Raw genomic sequence first — 20000 nt, 5'->3', positions numbered from 1 at the left:
CAGTTTCCAGTTCTTGGCAACCAGGTATTCAAATGAGAAGTGTTTGTGTATAGACTTCTGCAGATTTAGAAGCTGCAGCAGAATAGCTTTAAAAAAGTCAGTTCTATTCAAATGTAACTGACACAAAATATGCACTACAAATAATTCACACAGAAACCTGCACTACCAAAAGCAGTATTCAGTTCCTACTGTCTACCTCCACTTCCATACCCCATTTACATGCTCTTTATGTGCCACCGTATGTTTGTTTTAATTTATAATGCTCCTCAGAGCAAGTGCTATGTCCTTTTATTTACCTGTAAACCACCGTGTACGTATGTAGAGTTATATAAATAATAGTAACATAGCTTTATAGCAATAGTTAGTTACCCAATAACAAATATTAATCTAGTGACATACTAGTAGTAGTTTTTACTTAGTGAGGTAAAAATAGTAGCATGTACAACACAAATATATTTGTTAACATTCTCTGTATGTGTCTTAAACTAATCTTTTCCCTAAATAATACATAGAAATATTTCTTAATTTTGTGAGCCATCAATTATTCTTGTGTTTAAAACAGTTAGCTTTTTTTCAATGCCCAGTTAAAATCTCCTGTGTCAGGTTGCTCTGGGAGAACTGCTGAGTGTCTGTTATTCCGTAAAACCATCTCTTTTTTTGTCCATTATTTATGGTATGTACATTTTTAAAATGTAAACACGTTTAATATTTTTTCTGACATTGAAAATATATTTCTTATATAACTGAACAGAGGGGATTGCTGAACTTAAAACACAGCAAAGGAAAATAGTGTTTAAACAGACAATGGTATCTGTGTCCAAACAGAAAAGGTAGAGCAGGCTTGTACAAATGTCGTTGCCTAACATCTTTATGGAACAAAATAGATAACAAACTTCAGTTTTGATACTTGGTCTTTTGTGATGGTATTAGCATTAGTGAAAATAGTGCTTGAGATGCATATTTCATATACGGTGGAAACTTTACTGACTGTTCATTTATATGTAGCCTCTCTCTCTAAAATGTCCATTTCTTTTGAATTTTTGTATCTTTAAAATGTGATATGTATTCAAATTTTTTTTCTCTGTGTGATTGGGCAGCTGGCCAGTTTACTGGTAATAAGTTAGTTCATTTGTATTATATTCTAAAGAATAGTTGAATGATCGTTACTTGAATTCCTTGGATTTCTGAATCGTTTCCTTTCTGTTATGCTTATCTGCCCTTTGTAGACTTTCTAAAATGTTTCTAGATAGATTTTTTTACCAATTTTGCTCCTGCATGCCCATCTTATTTTCTTTGCAGTGCCTGGGTAGTTTGTTTGCAAAGTTTACTTGGCCGCAATATCCCTTGAGGCTTGATTCAGGACAGCATGTGCATACAGTCCTTGAAACCATGTCAGATAGTCCCCAGATCCGAAAAGGTTGGCTACCCCTGAGATAAGGCATCATGTTTAATGGCCTCAGTTTTTCTTTTAAGTGTTTATTTTTATAATACCTGCATGAAATGCCAAGATAGTTACACTGTATGTATTCAGCTTTTGAGTATAATTTGGTGGTCTACTCGGGTGAGCAAGAAGTTATGGAAAAATGAGTTTAAAAATATTTGAGTCCATTTGACCATGTTAAGTTTTGCAGAAAATATTTTACAGAAACTCTTTCTGTGAAAGTAGAGTTAAATGCAACATAAATGTTCTGAATACGTAGACAGGATTATGCATTCATTATAACATATTATTTAAATTCTTATTCACACAAATGGTTGGTAGTAAATATTCTGATATGCTATGTGGAATGGATGGGGTTTTTTTCTATTTACATTGATCAAAAATCCTGCTATCATACTAAAACAATAGAAGCACTGTTTCTCCCTCCATGTCTGTTTCTGTAACCTAATTTAGGATTTGATGGAAGTTTAAATTGCTAATCATGCAAAAAATCATGATGCTGATATGGTTTGAATTCACATGTTGTTTTTTATTAAAAAGAATAAGAAAATAACGACACAGTGGGAATTGTACATGCAGACTGGTTACAGAATCATGCCCAGAAAGATTTGTTGTAGGTTTCTTGTGGGTTTTTTTTAAAGCCTTATATAGTATCACATGATTACATTATAATCCTAGGTCATGTCTCAAATATCCAGTACAAAACCTCCCATAATAATGTAGAGCTTTCTTTTTTGGTAGATGATAGAAAAAAGGAAAGTTAATATAAATAGGGAATTTTTTAAAATTGAAGTGGGTAACTAATTGTCAATGAGGACTAAATTGGAAATTGTTTGACTAAGCAGAACACATGTGAGCAAGCAGACTTTATCAGTAGTCTAGGAATGGTGGATATGTGTTTGGTGAAACAGCTGTTGTATCACAGGCATTATGCTATATTTAAAAAACAGACAAAAAGTTAGACCTCAGCTATTGGTACTTTTTTCTTTGGCAGCCTTGGACTCTGGATTTCCTACACAATGTTTGTGAAGGAGCTATTAGCCATGGCAGAGGGGACAGAGGGCAGCTGGATTTAGACTGTTTTGCTTTGGCCCCAGTGGTCTATAAGGGGGATAATAAGAGTTCCAGTACAGTGGATAAAAAAGTGTCTTTGACAGCCAGGTGAGCTGCCTGTTCACATTCAGTCCCTAGGGTGCTTCAGACTCTCCTTGGAAGAGGAAGAAAGGGAGCAGAGCTGACCTCCAGAGAGAGGAAACAGGCCTGATGGTTGATTCTCCAGTCTCTTATGTGCTACAAAAGGAGTCCAGAAGGGCAGAATGTAGAGTTAGAAACATGACTGAAGTGAAAAGAGGGTTTTTGTTTGCTTTTTGAAAGCAAACTACCTAGTTATTTAGATCAGAGAATCCTCCCAACACCTGGAAAAGTCAAATGAAGAGTGAGCATTATTTTCTAATTTTCTTAAAAAGTGGAAGCATTTAGTAAGGGGGCAGGAGTGGAAATGTGGGCTCAGACTGATAGTAGCAGATCACTTTGCGAAATCAGGGCTCAGAATACCAGATTCTTTATCTGTGAAGAGGAGGGAATCCTCTAAAAATGACACTTTCAGCATGGATGGGGTGCTTCATGCCTCCAAGGTAGACTGTTTAAAGTAAAGTCACAAAGTAAACCCTCTGGCAAATTTAAATGGATGCATCTTTATCCCCTCTTCTGATTAAGAGTTAGTAAACTTACATTGATCCATACTCATGTGTTTCTAATCATCTGTGGATGATGCAGTTGATATGACCCGGCTGTGGGGAAAGTAGAGACCATTTAACAAAGAAAGTCTGTTTGTTTTAAGATTGTTACTTTGCTTTTTAGAGATTTTATGTACTGTATGTATTTTAAGGTGGATGGAATGTATCTCATTGACAATGTGCTCTGTGCGTTTTTGGAAGCATGTGTTTTTGTTCTGTAGAGTCCAAATGTGTGCTTTGTGCTTCAAGGAGGTGTAGAAAGCTATGATCCCTGCCCCAGAGAGATTACTGTCTAAATTTTGCATGCAACATAACTGAAAGTGTGAAAAGCAGAGGGAGAAGGACAAGGAAACAGCAGTATGTTCATTTTAGTTATTTAATAAACACAGAAGGCCAAATTCTGTCCATTTGCATTTTCCTTTCAAGACAATGAGACTTGACCATACAAGTACAAAGTGACAAAATATTCTTCTTGTAAGGTGACTATGCAGATCCCACGGGGATCAGTTCTGGATCCGTTTCTGTTCAATATGTTCAACGATGTTTTAGATAATGGCAGAGAGAGTACACTTATAAAGTTTGCGGATGATACAAATCTGGGAGGATTGCAAGTACTTTCGAGGATAGAATTAAAATTCAAAATGATCTGGGCAAACTAGAGAAATGGTCTCTAGAAAATAGGATGAAATTCAATAAGGACAAATGCTAAGTACTCCACTTAGGAAGCAACAATTAATTGCACACATACAAAATGAGAAATGACTGCCTCGGAAGGAGTACTGCAGAAAGAGATCTGGGGGTCATAGTGGATCACAAGCTAAATATGAGTTAACAGTGTAACACTATTGCAAAAAAAAAGTGAACATCTATTCTGGGATATATTAGCAGGAGTTTTGTAAACAAGACATGAGAAGTAATTCTTCCTCTCTACTCCACACTGATTAGGCCTCAACTAGAGTATTGTGTCCAGTTCTGGGCACCACATTTTCAGGAAAGATGTGGACAAATTGGAGAAAATCCAGAGAAGAGCAACAAAAATGATTAAAGGTTTAGAAAACATGACCTCTGAGGGAAGATTATAAAAACTGGGTTTGTTTAGTCTGGAGAAGAGAAGACTGAAAGGGAACATAACAGTTTTCAAGTACATAAAAGGTTGTTACGCGGAGGAGGGTAACAAGGTAGTTAAGCACTTTAATAAATTGCCTAGGGAGTTTGTGGAATCTCTATCATTGGGGATTTTTAAGAGCAGGTTATAGAAACACCTGTCAGGGATGCTCTAGAAATTCTTAGTCCTGCCATGAGTGCAGAGGACTGGACTAGAAGACCTGTTGAGGTCCCTTCCAGTCCTACAATTCTATGATTGCTGCACGCAGGAGGGAATTCCAGTCAGTTTCCCTTCTCCATCCCCTATTTAAGAGAGAAAAATCGTGGCATGGATTTGAGTAGATATGGCCTTCATGGAGGCATGACACTCTGTACCTCGGGGGAGTGCCCTGTAACTCCCATATTCCTCATCTATATATAATTGCTATATTGCATATAAAGCATTCTATGTGAGGTATCGGGGGAAAAGTTACGATCTGCTGAAAACCCACTGTTCCATCTAAATATGTATATCATTAATGCATATGAAGTTATGATAATGTGTTGTATGGTTGTCCCTAAAATATGCTGTGTATTGGGGAATCGCCCAGATATTAGATCCCCAGAGACAAGGACAAGGGAGCTAACCAATGCCTGGACTGGTGTCAAACAACAATCACCAGCCATTGTCCAGCAGAGGAGTTACAATTCAATGGCTCTCTCACAGGAGACACACCAGGGTATTACTTCACCTTGGGACTCAACAATGCTCACCAGACATGCCTGGACTTGTGTTCTCAAAGCACATGGACTAAGGGTATAAAACAGAACACAGTGGCCCCATGCTTGGCCTTTTTCTCCTCTTCCCCGCTCCGTCCCCACTCCTCCCCCCCCCATTTATTCTGCAAGCAACAAGACACTCAGAAGACTGAAGACTACAACAGAGGAGACTGACCCAGGTTTCAAGGGTACCTGTGTACTGTGAACTGCAAATATCTAGTGAGGTGAAAAAAACTGCTTAATCTAGATGTTGCCCAGTCTAATATGGTTGAGAGTTTAAACTGCATGCTTATATTTTATTTTATTTTGGTAACCACTATGACTTTTTGCCTATTGCTTATAATCACTTAAAATCTATCTTTTGTAATCAATAAACTTGTTTTACTGTTCACCTGTGAGTTTGCCTGAAGTGCTTGGTAAATCTCCTCAGGTTTACAAAGGCTGGTGTACTATATATCCACTTTCTGTTGATGAAGTGGTGAACCAATTAATAAACTTGCATTGGTCAAGAAAGGGTCTTGAGCAGTGCAAGACAATATATTCCAGGGTACAAGGCTGAGAGCTGGGGGGATTTGGCTGGTGCCTTTCTGTGAGATTCATGAGTAGCTCTGGGAGCATTCATGCAATCTAGGTGGGTGTGGGGCTCCACGTGCAGTTGTACTGAGTGGTTACAACACTTGGAGGGGGTTGCTGCTTGCCACTAGCAAGGCATTGTGAGAGACAACCTAGAATAGGGAGTAAAGGAGAGACTGTGGTCCCACAGTCCCAGGTTGCACCCGGCAGGTCCTGTCACAGGAAGTACTAAATGATGCCAGAGGGGGACTAGACACCCTGATTTTGTTATATTGAACATAAGTTCCTTTTGGGTTGGCAGGATACCATGTAAATAAAATGCTTAATTATAGGACGATTTACATGATGTTACATTTCCTTCAAAGAAGAAGAGAAGCATTTTTCAATACTATCAGATAGAGTAAGGTATTACACTTGATTATAAAGGCTATCCCCTCTGAATGCGATATCACTACTTTCTGGGATTTGCTGTATATGTGATCAATGTGAGTTTACTGGTCATTGTATGGTATAAATAAAGCTGTAGCCCCTTTCCAGGCTAGGTATATTGCTGGTTAATTATGTTGTAAGGGGAAGAGGAAGGGAGGTAAAAGAAGGGGTGTCTATCATTCCTTATTATATGATGTCACAAACCTGTCAAGATTAATGCATTTGTTTTTCTCTGCTTTTGCTGATTTCATAATCTAGAAGATCAAATTAGAATATTTAAGTAATTGAGCATGGTGTAGTTGTCATAACGTTGAAAAAATTTTCAACTAGGAAAAGGAAGGAGGAAGACTTAAGTAGATGAGCCATCCATGTATCAAGAAGAAAGCTAATCATATATTTTATTATCAGTATTAAGCAGAAACTAAAAGAGGACAAGAAGGGAGGAATTGAACTGAAAGACAAGTAGAAATTCAGGCAAAAGAAGTATAATTTGAAGGGACATTTGAATGAAAATGAGGGCACTGTGTTCACCGGCACAAGGTGATGGTTCCAAATATATAAGGAACAACAGAAGATGTGCATTGGAGGAGGAGATGAGAACAGCAATTGAACTGGAAAATTGGGTAGATCAAGAGGGCCAAGAGGGGAATGTGCATAGATAAGATACAAGCAGAGCAGTGTTGTGCAGAGGCTTGAGTCAGGAAGAGGCATTTGAGGTTATGCAAGATTTTCTAAGTGTGTTGAAGACTTTTTGTTTAAATTAAAAGGAGCAGTAATTGTGGGATATTATTCTCTTCTTGTCAGACCCTAGTCTATGACAACTTTCTGCCTTAGCAGTGTATATTTTTATACAGATATTCTCCATTCTGAAAAGCAATATATAGGACAGAGGAATAATTTCACTGGACATTTTAATGTTTGTTATGTTCAGTTCATTTTTCCATCACTGATTTTCTTTTGCTGTGCCTTATATAAATCCATCTCACACTATGTTGAATATAAAAGCTTAAGTGTATATCAGATGTCATAGATAAATACACACATTGCTAGGTAAAGCTGAAGGAAACAAGTAACATTAATCTACAGTAATTCATATCTATAAACCATGTTTTGCTTAAGTTATGTGGGATAAAACAATTGCAGTTGTAATTCTCATTTGACCTCCCATAAAATCTGTTTTCACCCCTTCTCCTTTCTCCACTCTAGCGAGTGTAATATATATATATTACACACTGCTACTACTATAGATTTTTTTGGAGCTTTGCAAATCAGTTACTACTTTTCCTATTTAATATGTGCCTAGACTCATATAATACAAAAATACTACTGCTTAATGATAGTCATCCTTCAACTGGATTTTAAACAACAGCAACAAAAAAGCTGCCACATGGTTTCTTTAGTTAATTTTAGTGTGAACATTCTATCCAGATTACTTCAAAATAGATTATTTCATACTATTAACACAGACCAAGTAGTTTTTTGTAAAAGGTAGAAAAGTTACTAGTAACCTCTCCAGATCCTATAGAATGTATGTTAAATATAGTAAACTGATTGTGTCACTGAGTACGAGAAGGCATTTGACTGTGTAGAGTGGACATTTTGTTTTCACAATACTAGAAAATGCGGCCTAGAGACAAAATGCTTCATACACTCTGTATGGTTCTACAAGTCATACTCCTTAGTAATATAATAAATTACATTTTCTCCTCCACTCAGTTTAACTAATGGTATATAGTAAAGATGCCCACACTTTCTGCTTCTGTCTGATACATAATTAGAAATCCTGATAGCCCTCAGAGGATTGCTTTATTTCATAAATAGAATCAAAATATGGAATAAAGAATATAAAACAGCATTTTATGATGATTTAACTTTGTCACACATCCATCCCAGTCACTTCCCATATTCATAGATCTAATAAATTAAGATCATACTTGGAATATTAATAATTAATAATAAAATTAATTTAACAAATCATAGGTTTAGTTTATGGAGGAATAGAATACGAAATGATGTCCCCCTCCGCTTTTGCACACACATCCCCCAAATAGAGATATACGAAACATAGCTTGGTGACAACTCAGGATCTGGGCCCAGAATTCTACCTGTTTCAAAATGGAGGAAAGTTATGCTGATACATTTTATCTGGACACTTTATTTTTGTTCTACTCATCATGTACAATCAAGGATTAATTGCTATCCTCTCATGCAGTGTAGTCCACAAATATGGAGATACAGAATATTTTAGTTTAGTTTTTTTATGTATTAGGTAATCCACATGATTTAATAATCTCAGTCTCACTATAGAAATATGAAATTCAGTTTCTAAGGAATGAGTGTGGAAGGGCTTACCAAATCAATACATACACTTGATCAAAAATTGCAGAAGATGTGACTGTATCAATAACACAAGATACTGCGTGCTCACAGAAATAATTGAAACAAACTCTTTTACAGCAAACATCAATCTTTAGCTGACTTAGGTAATTACACTTTCCAGCAGTTTTATACAGTGGTCTTTACACCTGCTAAGAGGATAGGTTAATAGAAGAGCCTTGCCACTCTGTTAGGAGCAAAATACTGCTGCTGACAGAAGAGCCACAAGAAACTTAAAGGGCAGCAGATGTGGTAGAATCCCATTGTGTGGAGAATTCCAGCCATTAAAATCCTGCTCAGGGAACTGTGCTGCCCACACATTGTGCAGAGGGCTGCTTTATAATCACTAGTCTCCAAACCCATTGCATAGAGGCTTTGGGGATGGAGTAAGGGCCTGGCCAATTAATCTAATGTGGGAGCATAAGAGGCCCTCCACTCTTTTAAAACCTGTTTGGTTGGGGGGGGGGGAACTGTACATGTGGGTCAGGATTTTAGCCCCTGAAAAATTTACCCAAACCAGATTCTACTATCCAACTTCAGAAACAAACTTGGTGCCTCAGGTTCATCTCATGTTCTCTTTAGCTTCATAAGCTTAATTGACTGGGGAAAAATTCCCTATCCCAGCAAATTCTCTACCCCGTCAAGTCCCAAGTAAATCAGCTTTATGTATGGTAATCTGCAAGGTTGAAATGACTGGAGTGTTATCCCCAGTGTGGGACAGCCATTCCACAACTGCTACTCTAGTGTTTAAGCTTTAATAGTGGTTATGGTCTATTAGGTGTTAGTGGAGGCTTTGGCCAATTTACCCATTAACCATTTCCCTGCCCCTTCTCAAACAGTTCTCAATCCCACATTGGTGGTAATAAGCAGACGGCCTCTGCAGATTTTCTGTACCCTCCTTCCCCCACTATTTTTTATTTATTTAATTTATTTATTGGATTTTGCACACCCTTTTGAGAGCAGTTGGAAATAGGTGTTCTCTTGGAAATATTTGCAAGGTGCTCTGAATTCTTCAGGGGGAAAGTTCTATATAAATATAAGACCATATTATTTCACTTCGAGTTATTGAGTTGCAGGAAAGTATTACCAAGTAATGCTACTGAGAACATAGATGCGCATATGTAATTGTCAGTACATAAGCAAGAAGGAATTCTTTGTCAATAATTGATTTTTGAGCCTATTTGCATTCTCATATAGCACTTGGCTAGAGTACCATAAACAAACAGACATTATGAACACACAGAACCACAATAATTTTTAAATTAAAAACACTTTGTACAGATTGATTCTTACTCTGACTTAAACTGGAAAATTACGTATGATCCATAACTTTGCATGCTACATCAGTTTGCATGGAAAACAGGAAATGTTGAGATATGTAGTAAGTGAGCTGTCATATCAAAAATACTATGCAAAGTGTTCATAATGGTAGGGCAGATGAAAATATTAAATGGCCTACTAGACTGACTGAGCATCTAAATAGCCTGCAGATTCAGAGTATATATCTGCAGTGGAACTAATTATAGTCATTTGCTGGTGACTCAGACTGTAAAATATTATTTCTTTTTACTTCAGCAGGATACTGTCCATTGTAAATGCAGGATTATGATCAATACAGTGTTTAGTACATTTTATAGTAACATGCCAGGTTTTTTTCCCCCTAGAAATGGCCAGTGGCACATTACTACTGGCTTATGCTTGCTAATGTTTATTTTTAGCTTGTATTAAAGCTACCAGATTAGGTGAAGAACTGCAGTTATGTCTACTGTGTCCACCAGCAATGCTAGTTCAGGGAAATATATTTATAATTTTTTACAACAGATGCAAATCTTTGATCTTCTTATATTTTAAAAAAGTACAAAATTATTTCACTCTGTATCTTTGGTACTTCATAACAAAAATTCTGAGAATTTTGAAAGGGTCCTTGCTGTTTCCATCTGTACAAAGCTTATATTAGCTTTATAAATTCAACTATCAACAGACACTGCTGAAGCCTTCTACACTTTGGTTTATTTATATGGCTTCCCTTGAGTCTAAAATATCTGTGTGTATATAAATATGCATTTGTGATAGATAGACAAATACGTATGTTTGTCATCAGGATTTTTTTTATTTTATTTTATTTTTTTTGTAATTCTATCTGGTTTAGCCAATGGGATGGATCAGCTAGAGGGTGACTTAATACAGTTGCACTGGAAATATGGGAATTCATTTTTTATAGCACTGAAATTAAGAGTGTTTCTAGACAGGGATGAAGCAGACAGGTGATTGCCTCTGAGTTTTGAAGAATTTTGTTATAGCAAGGATATGCCATTGACTTCCTATGAACAAAGATTTCTCTCCTGGTGACCCTTGAAGTGGTAGATACATTGTGTCTGCTCTAAAGGTGCTAATTCAGCAACAGCAAAATATAGGGCTCACCAAAGAGAATTAAAACTATGAAACAAACAGAGCTTGTGATTTTTTTTTAAATCTGAATTCAGTGATACAATTGAGACATTTTCAAATCAGTGTATAACTCCCATTAACTCAATGGAATTTGTTCATTTAAAAATGTAAGGTAATCTTATTAAAACGTCCTTTACCCCTTAATATATCTTTTTTAAAAAATAAGGGAAATTGACATTTTTGTGAAAAATATCTTCTTATCTTGTGTACTTGTGGCATTTTGTTTGTGTGCTGTTGGAAACTGTTTTCAAGAAAGCAGGTTCTGTTGATGGGAAATAAAATGAATTTCATATTGCAATATCATGCTTTATGTATTAGGCTGAATTACTCATTATGTTCCCATCGCTGTTAACAAACATTATAAAACTTGCATGTAGTCTGACTCTGCACTCTTTCAGTGTTTTAATATTATCCTGCCTTTCATGGAAAATGTGCCCTGTAGATGACTGTAAATTGTCGTTTTTAGGATTTCCCAGATATTTCTTATGCGTAGCTTGAGTTGTTTGTTTAAATTCTGTCTGTGATATGGGCACTATTTAATTTTTTTTAATATATTTGCTTTGGATTTTTTGGTTATAACAAACAAAATCCTTAGCTTTGATAATTTCATGTTCTTATTTAAGAAAATACTCAAGCGTAGCTGTCTCAAGTGCCTAGTTTATTTTCCAAATGCATTTGCTGGGTGATGGAACAGATCTTGCCATATATTGGCAGCATTATGGAGTTAGATTCTTGGCTGAACTCTCTGGAGATCACAAACGATCACACTCGTTCATGGTAAAATAACTAAAAGTAACACATACTGCAGATTAGTTCCAAGGCCACTAGCATTATTTATTTAACAATGAATGAGTATATAACAACTATTAAAAATCTGGCTCTGCTTGCTTAACACAGAGCTGCCATCCAACCTGATTTGGAAGACTATTAAACCTCAAAAAGATATGTTCAAATAAACAGAAGTACGATTATTCCACGATAGAGCTAACTTTTTATTTTAAAGTCACCTTTTTGTAGATAGCTAAGAGAGTACAGATGGCCTTAAGCTCACCCAGAGTTTTTAAGCTTAAGCAATATTTAAGGTGGAGACTGAAGCCCCAACCTAGATAATTTTGCTTTTGTTTTATGTCAATCATTTTTTACATTTAACATTGTTAAATAGAAATACAAATTACAAATACCTGTATTTAAATATAGCTCTAGCACTTAGAGATTAAAAAAAAATATGGACCTTGTACCAGACAATTTGTGATCTACTTTTCTGTGGCCTACTTTTTCTGTGGCTATAAGTAACTTTTTGTCTAAATTCCAGGAGAGGTAGTTTGATTTTTGTTGCTCCTCCTATGCAGTTCAGCAACCATTGCCCATTTTTTTGAGGATGGGGAATGTATTCTTTTAGATACTAACATACCTCACTGTATTAGGTTTTAATCTCCTTCGATGGCCAAAACTACATCATCCAAAAATATGTTAGCTTCCTGTTTTCTCTCTCAACAGTTTCATTTCTGAACTCTGCCAAATACAATCTCATTTCTTTTTAACATACCTTTTAATAAATACTTCTTTACATTTCTGCCATCCCCATAACTTTATAAATCCTACTTTTATTTTTAGTCTACTGTCACCATAGAAACCTTCTTTGTGACTTAGTGTTTCATATTTGGGCAGAAAGCCATGCTTTCAAATAACCTTTACTTGTTATCAAGCTTACATAGAAGAAGGGAAAAGACAAGATAACTTTTACATACATAAATCAGAATATGAAATGTATTTTATAGCATTAACGATAACTCTATATTGCAGAGGCTGTCTTTATATTATATGTGTACACCATGCCTACTTAGCATAATGGTGGTCCTGACTATGGATTAGTGATTTTTAGGCACTACTACAATAGAAATAATAAATTAATAAAATCTGATTAATGATCAGAGTAAATTATACTGTTTATTTTTGGATCAGTTGGATGTCATGTCACAACTTTAGAGCTGTATAGTAGTCATCTGGAGTTGGGAGGGATTGCTTTTTCCCAGATACAGTATTGTGGAAAGGGTTCAGTGTTCATTATACAGCTTTATATAGCAATTGCACTCAAGCCAATATGGTGGGAAGGGAAAAAATACTTCCCAATCCCCCTAAAAAAGGGGCGGCTAGCATAATGCCCGCATAAGGTGTTGACCAAACCTGGTATTTTACCACCTACACGAGAGGGAGGGTGGGCCCTGCTTCAGCCTGCTGCCTGTAAGAGGGAAGCTTCAGGCACAGAGCTGCCCTTTTTTAACCCTGCATTCGCAGGTGATGAGTCAGCGACCACACTGACCCTTCTGCAGCAGTTTTCATCTCTTCTACCCACCCCCACCCCTGCCACAGCCATGAAGCACTGTTCTCTTCATTTGGCCAGACAGCCAAATTACCACCTCTACCCCACCCCACTTAAAGGTACAGGGCAGTCATTACACGTGATATTAATGAAGATTACTTTGGGGTCTTAAGTTGTTAAAGGGTTTTGGAGCAGATCATACTCTTTTTTGTTAAAAAGAGATGTATAGGCTAGGTGGGTTTTTCTTTTTCAGTATCTGTAAATTCTGTTTCCTAACCTCTGGGGCAAGTGCTACTGCATTGTAAATCTAGAATAACTTCATTGACTTCTCTAGCTATCTGTTTTCTTTACCAGTAGTTATATCTCTATATCAACCTTACAAAATCCACCTCCATTCGGCCATGTAAAAAACATTCACAGAGTGAGTATGAACAGATTCATTTACTTCTACAGGTTCTGTATTTTAAAAAAAATGCTAAGTTTCCAGCCCTAGTTATGAAGATCACTGTAAAAATATGAACCCAGTGTGCTCCACTGACAATTCAATAGCAGATAAAGTGTAGAAACTGTTCCCCTCCAGGAGGCTGAGGTCTGGCCCATTGTTGTTTTGGGGTTGGGTTTTTTGGACTGGGGATAGGTGGTTTTTTGTTTTTGTTTTCCTGCAGATTCCATTGTCCCATGGGAAGTGTGTTTTGAGTAAGGGTCCTGGCCTGCTCCCATGGATTTTCAGTGAGTTCACTGGTTGCAGGATTGAGAAACTCCATACATAGTTGGTACTAGGCTACTAATACTCCATTGTATCTGATTTGACTCTTGCACTTTCTCTGATGACACACATGTGACGCACTCACCAACTTACCCAAATTCTATTATTCCACAGATTCTTAGTCAGCTCCAGTTTAGATGCTCCAGGACAGCAGCTTCCACCATTAATAGGCTACTAGTTTTTGTTATTTTTTTAATATAATTTTAGCATATTTTGTTGTTTGTTAGTCAGTGTGAAGCTTTTTTCAACTATATGTCCTAATGTTTTCAAAACCCCATCTTCAGAAACATGTTGAATGTAGGAACATTTGGTTGGCTAAGTTCAAAGGTAGATGTCTGCATTATCAGTTTATTCCTTCAGAAGGAAACAGAGACAATTGTTACAACAGGGGATTGGAGGGACCATGGGGATAATTAGAAGAAAATCTTACTCAGTTCATGGGAATGTCTAGTGAGAGAGAAGAACAAACACAAGCTAGACCTTATCTATATAAGGCATTCATATTATTAAAAATAGAAAATAAAGTTTGAATAAAAGATAATCACTTTAATAACAAAAATCACTTTTTGCTCGATTAGAATTAACTTGAAAAATACACTGACAATAGAGATAGGTCTTTCAATACATTTCCTTTCTGCAGTGAGAACATCCAACAAAATGAAATGTTTTCTTGCTGCAAGAAAACATTTAAGTAAATAAAGGCTAGGTTGTCCTCTGCTTTCATAGGCAGAGGTTTGAAAACCTGGTGGATGCAGGATGGGGCTATGAAAGGTGGGAGGGCTGTGGAGAAGATAGTATACCTTCTGTTTCAGGTAATATTAATTTCTTACTCTCGCACCCATTTGCCTCAGCTGTTGTTTTTTTAGAGGTACAGACAGTGGTAACCTTGCACAGTCATTGACTCCCTAATTTAAGAGTAAAGCAAGCTATAAATTCACTGGATTTGGATCCCATTGTGATCTAAAACAGAACTGAAACTGAGGTCCTCTCAAAAGCAAAATCTAACCTGTTTGTATACTACACTGTGCCTCATATACCACAAATAGCACACAGTTCTATAAAATGCCTGTATGAGGCTCCATGCTGTAAGGCTATTAAGGTGACTGTTTCTTAGCTGTTGCACTGTTGAAAAAAATAACTTGCAGGTCTAGAGAATCAGCAAAAACACTTCTCTACAGTCAAAGCTGTGGTTCAGTTAACCAGTGCTAATGCTAGTGACTCAGTCTTTTGCTTAGGATGGGGGTCGGAGAATTGGAACACTGTCAGAATCACTGAGAGTCAAACAGGAATTCTTATGCAGTGAGTTTCCAGATTTGATAACCACAAGGAAGGAAGGAGTGTGTTTTTCCCCATTGGTGGGGCATAGTTGTTGACCAAAAGAAGAGTGATAAATTTAGATTATTTTGGCATCTGCAGGTCATTATTGGAATTATAGCAGCTCGTTGCTAGGTCATAAAGTTACTCTGACAGGTTATGAATACTGAAGCAGCTCTAACTATCATGGTCTACTCCATCATCCTCATTCATTATTGTCAAGAAGATATTCTCTTAGGAAGTCTGGGCATCAAATTAAAAAAAAGATAAAAGAAGAAACATTTTTACAGTATTTCTTATTTTTAAAAAAATCATTTTGTGTGATAGGATAAAAGGGAAAATTAAACTGCTGTAGAGGAAAGAAGTACAACTGATGGTTTTCTAGACATATTATTTATGTTTCAGTTATGCTAAGTAATTTCATTAATTGCTGTACTTTTAAAAGTAGCCAGATACACGTTCAAAAAGCAGTCATAGCTCATACAGGTGAGAACTCTTGAATATTTTAATTATTGGTTGCACATAGAGTTTATAGCTGTTGCATATGCAGTACAATGTTGTAGATATATATTTTGCTGTAAGTGTTCATATACATAAATCCATTGGTTACTCCATAATACTTAGTAATGTACTTTTTCTTCGTGTTTTAGTTACGTGCTCTTTCACCCTGGCAGTGAAGCTAGCATATGTCAGTTCTTATAAAGTAACATCAGAGGAAAATTCTTTAAAACATCAGGGAAAAACAGTTGACTAGAAAAAATAGGTTTTATTGAGGCATACTTAACCAAAATATAAACATATATAAAAATATTGATCACCATTTCCTAGTTTGGAACTGGTCTTTTCTAAGTAATTGTATTAGGCTATGGCAAATAAACAGAGAAAGGTTTAATAGCACAAAAATTAATGACATGGGACCTCCATAGGGGACTGGACATTCAAAATTTAATTCTCAATTTGATCTAAAACACTTAAATCTTTAATTAGAAAACAATTAGGTAATGAAAATGAGCTAGTTGCTCTACTGTGATATTGTTTTTGTATTGCAAGTTGACCTAGCCTTTAGGGCTGTAACCTTTGTATAACTTATTGATTGGTGTCAGCAATTAGATATTGTATGACATGGACCTTTCTTTTTTTTTTTTAAGTGTCCTTTTTAATCTATCTGAGTAAAACTCACCTCAATGCACAGAGCCTCCATAACGTTCTTTACATAAGTCTTCATAAGGCCACACTTCATGTACAGGTCCTGGGATGAATTACATACTATAGGTTTTCATTAATATGTTAAAATACTACATAATAATGTAGAACTAAGATGAACTGGAATCTAGATAAACTGGTAGTTGAAAGGTAGTTTCTCTTAGACTTTCTTGAGTAAGTGTAACGTTATTTCTTTGGATGTGTTTCAAAATAAATGAGAAAAAGTCAGTGGTAAAAATTAGATCCACCAGTACATGCAGGCTGTTCTTCATTTTCCATAACAGAACAAGTATTTTTTCTGTATTTTAGTTCTGAAGTTGCTAGCACTTAAAAACACTTGTTAAGATGTATTTAAAACCTTCAGGTGTATTAATATAGTAAGAGGATATTTCAATACAGAAAACGGTAAAGAAGCCCATTTTCAGTACGACTTTTTCTTGAATCTGTAGTTGCATCTTGCAGTATTTTCTTCCTCCAAAAAATGATACAACTCCTTGTGACAGGGTCGGGCCAGATGGCTACAGGAGAGTAATAGAAGGCAGATATATTAGCCCCAGGTTAAGTAGGTCCCTGGGTAAGTAACAGGGAAGGTTCCAGAACAATCAGGAACCTTCTGGAGACAATTAAGACAGACAGGCTGATTAGAACACCTGCAGCCAATCAAGAAGCCGCTAGAATCAATTAAGGCAGGCTAATCAGGGCACCTGGGTTTAAAAAGGAGCTCACTTCAGTTTGTGGTGCGCGGGTAAGGAGCTGGGAGCAAGAGGCGATAGGAGCTGAGAGTGAGAACGCATACTGTTGGAGGACTGAGGAGTACAAGAATTATCAGACACCAGGAGGAACGTCCTATAGTGAGGATAAAGAAGGTGTTGGGAGGAGGCCAAGGGGAAGTAGCCCAGGGAGTTGTAGCTGTTGCACAGCTGTTCCGGGAGGCACTCTAAAGAGCTGCATTCCAAAGGGTCCTAGGCTGGAAGCCAGAATAGTGGGCAGGCCCGGATTCCCCCCAAACCTCCCAACTCCTGGTCAGACACAGGAGGAGTTGACCTGGACTGTGGGTTCATAAAAACGGCCAAACTGAGGGCTGCTGTGAAGCTCCAAGGCGAGCAAATCCGCCAATAAGCGCAAGACTCACCAAGGTAGAGGAGGAACTTTGTCACAACTGATGTCAAAAGTGGGATCTGATATGCACAGCGCGGCAGAAGAAGGAGGGTGTTTGGAGAAGGAAAAAAAAAGGGGGAGAGGGTTTATTTTTTTTTTCACCACAATGGAGGAGGTAGTGCAGGCACTGATGCAAGCCACGGCTGCCCAGCAGGAGGCTGCATGTGTCCAGACAGCCGCCCAACAGGAGGCAGTGCAGCTGCAGCAAGAGACTAATCGCCTGCTTATGGACCAGGCTGCTCAAGACCAAGCTATGTTGCGGGAACTGGTAAACCAGGTAAAGGCCCTCACAGAGCTGGACTGCGGCCATGATGGGACACAGATCATGCGGGCCAGCAATTGGCTGCAGAAAATGACACGGGAGGATGATATAGAGGCATACCTCCTGGCCTCTGAGAGGACAGCCTTGCTGGAGGCTTGGCCCCGAGAACAGTGGTCTGGCATCCTCTTTCCATTCCTGTGTGGGGAGGCCCAGAAGGCCTACTATGATTTGCCTGAAGAGGCTGCGGCAGACTATCCCCAGCTGAAAGCAGAAATCCTGGCCAGATCTGGGGTAACGACCGCAGTGTGGGCCCAGCGATATCATGAGTGGAGGTACCAGGAAAATAAAACCCAGCGGTCCCAATTATATGACCTCATCCATCTCTCACAAAAGTGGTTACGAACTGAGTCGCGGAGTCTGGATGAAATACTAGAGGTTCTTGTCATCGACCGGTACATGAGAGGACTACTGCCAGACCTTTGCGCCTGGGTAAGCCAGAACGAACCCTCCACCTACGACAAGGTTGTCACACTGGTTAGAAAGGCGAAGGACAGCAAGGGAGCTGACCTTACCAGTTAAGGAAGAAGCCCCTGGGTTAAACTAGCAGCACCAAGCCCTAGAGCTCGGGTGACTGGGCCTCCAGGAGAGTGCAGGTAGAAAAAGAGAGGGGCTGAAGGTCCACCAGAAGCCACCAAGAGTCGGAGCACTGAGTGGGAAGAGGATCATGATGTTAGACTGCCCAAACCAAGAGACTGGGGAATGCCTAGGGCTCCATACAGATGTTACGCCTGCAGGGAGTGGGGACACATAGCTGCACAGTGTCCCAATGCCATTGAGTGTAGGCAGTGTAACCTGGGGAACTGGGCAGACCCATGCTCCCAATCCACCTTCTGGGGGTCTCACTAACCCCACATATGTACACTAGACCAGTGAAGCTAGATGGGGTAGAGACCACAGCACTGGTTGATTCAGGGAGTGCTATCACGCTTGTCTCGGGGAAGCTCGTGAAGCGTAGTCAGCTGCTGTGGGCTAAGCGTATGGGGATAACATGCGTCCATGGGACAGCTGGTTATTACCCCACCATCCCAGTAAAAATCAAGATTCAGGGGAACACTACTGAGGTAGCAGCAGGTGTAGTCCCTAAACTCCCATATCCAGTGCTCATAGGGAGGGACTTCCCAGGTGTGAAGACTTACTCCTGGTAGGGGAATTAGAGAAAGGGGGAAGCCCTGAAAGTAGTGAGGCATCCACAGTAGACTGTCAACCCCCAACCTTCTCTGAAATATCCCCAGATTTGTTCTCCACTCCCAGACAGCATAGAAAGACGAAAAGGGAAAGAAGGGAAGCTAAGGCCTTGGGAACCCGAATACTTGCCCAAAGCCAGAGGGTCGCTCTCATAGGTAGACTGACCCAAGCAGCTGAAAAGGAGGCCACCCAGGAGGGAGAAGCACCCAAGTTTGACTTGCACCCTAACGCCTCTGAACCAGGAGAGGCAACAGAGACTTGCCCCTTAGATCTCGGGCAGATTAGACCCGGGACAGGAAATTTTGTACGGGACCAGGCTGAAGAACCAAAGTACGACAACATTAAGAAGGAGGTGACTGAAATAGATATGGTCCCTGTGGAAGGGAAAACCCAGGGACCAGGACCCTACTTCATAATGAAGAAGAATCTCTTATACCGGGTTGCACCAGTACAGGGGCAGAAGGTACAGCAGATCCTAGTACCTCAAAAACACCAGAATGCTGTATTAAGTCTGGCCTATAGTCATCTTTTTGGGGGGCATTTGGGGGTAGAGAAGACCCTGGCATGGGTCCTGCGACGATTCTTCTGGCCTGGAGTACAAGAAGAAGTGTGGAGGTACTGTGCGTCCTGCCCGGAGTGTCAGCTGCACAGTCCTCACACGGGCACCACCAGTTGTGACAAAGTTCCTCCTCTACCTTGCTGGGTCTTGTGCTTATTGGCGGATTTGTTCGCCTTGGAGCTTCACAGCAGCCCTCAGTTTGGCCGTTTTTATGAACCCACAGTCCAGGTCAACTCTTCCTGTGTCTGACCAGGAGTTAGGAGGTTTGGGGGGAACCTGGGCCCACCCTCTACTCCAGGTTCCAGCA

At 38.7% G+C, this 20000-nt stretch overlaps 1 protein-coding gene and 1 long non-coding RNA gene across 11 annotated transcripts in view; both read left to right on the top strand.

Moving 5' to 3' along the window:
- MGMT (O-6-methylguanine-DNA methyltransferase) overlaps positions 1-20000 on the top strand; it is a 300045-nt gene that overhangs the window by 206147 nt on the left and 73898 nt on the right. The window lies entirely within an intron of this gene.
- The window catches only part of LOC122461058, a 14998-nt gene continuing 8551 nt past the window's right edge, over positions 13554-20000 (top strand). The window contains exon 1 of the long non-coding RNA XR_006282759.1: positions 13554-13607. This is a non-coding gene — a long non-coding RNA (uncharacterized LOC122461058). The remainder of the gene's footprint in view (positions 13608-20000) is intronic.

The sequence above is a fragment of the Dermochelys coriacea genome, chromosome 7, assembly GCF_009764565.3.
Source record: "Dermochelys coriacea isolate rDerCor1 chromosome 7, rDerCor1.pri.v4, whole genome shotgun sequence".
NCBI classification, from domain to species: Eukaryota; Metazoa; Chordata; order Testudines; family Dermochelyidae; genus Dermochelys; species Dermochelys coriacea.
Note: the sequence above shows the minus strand (reverse complement) of the source record. Positions and strands in the feature narration are given on the sequence as shown.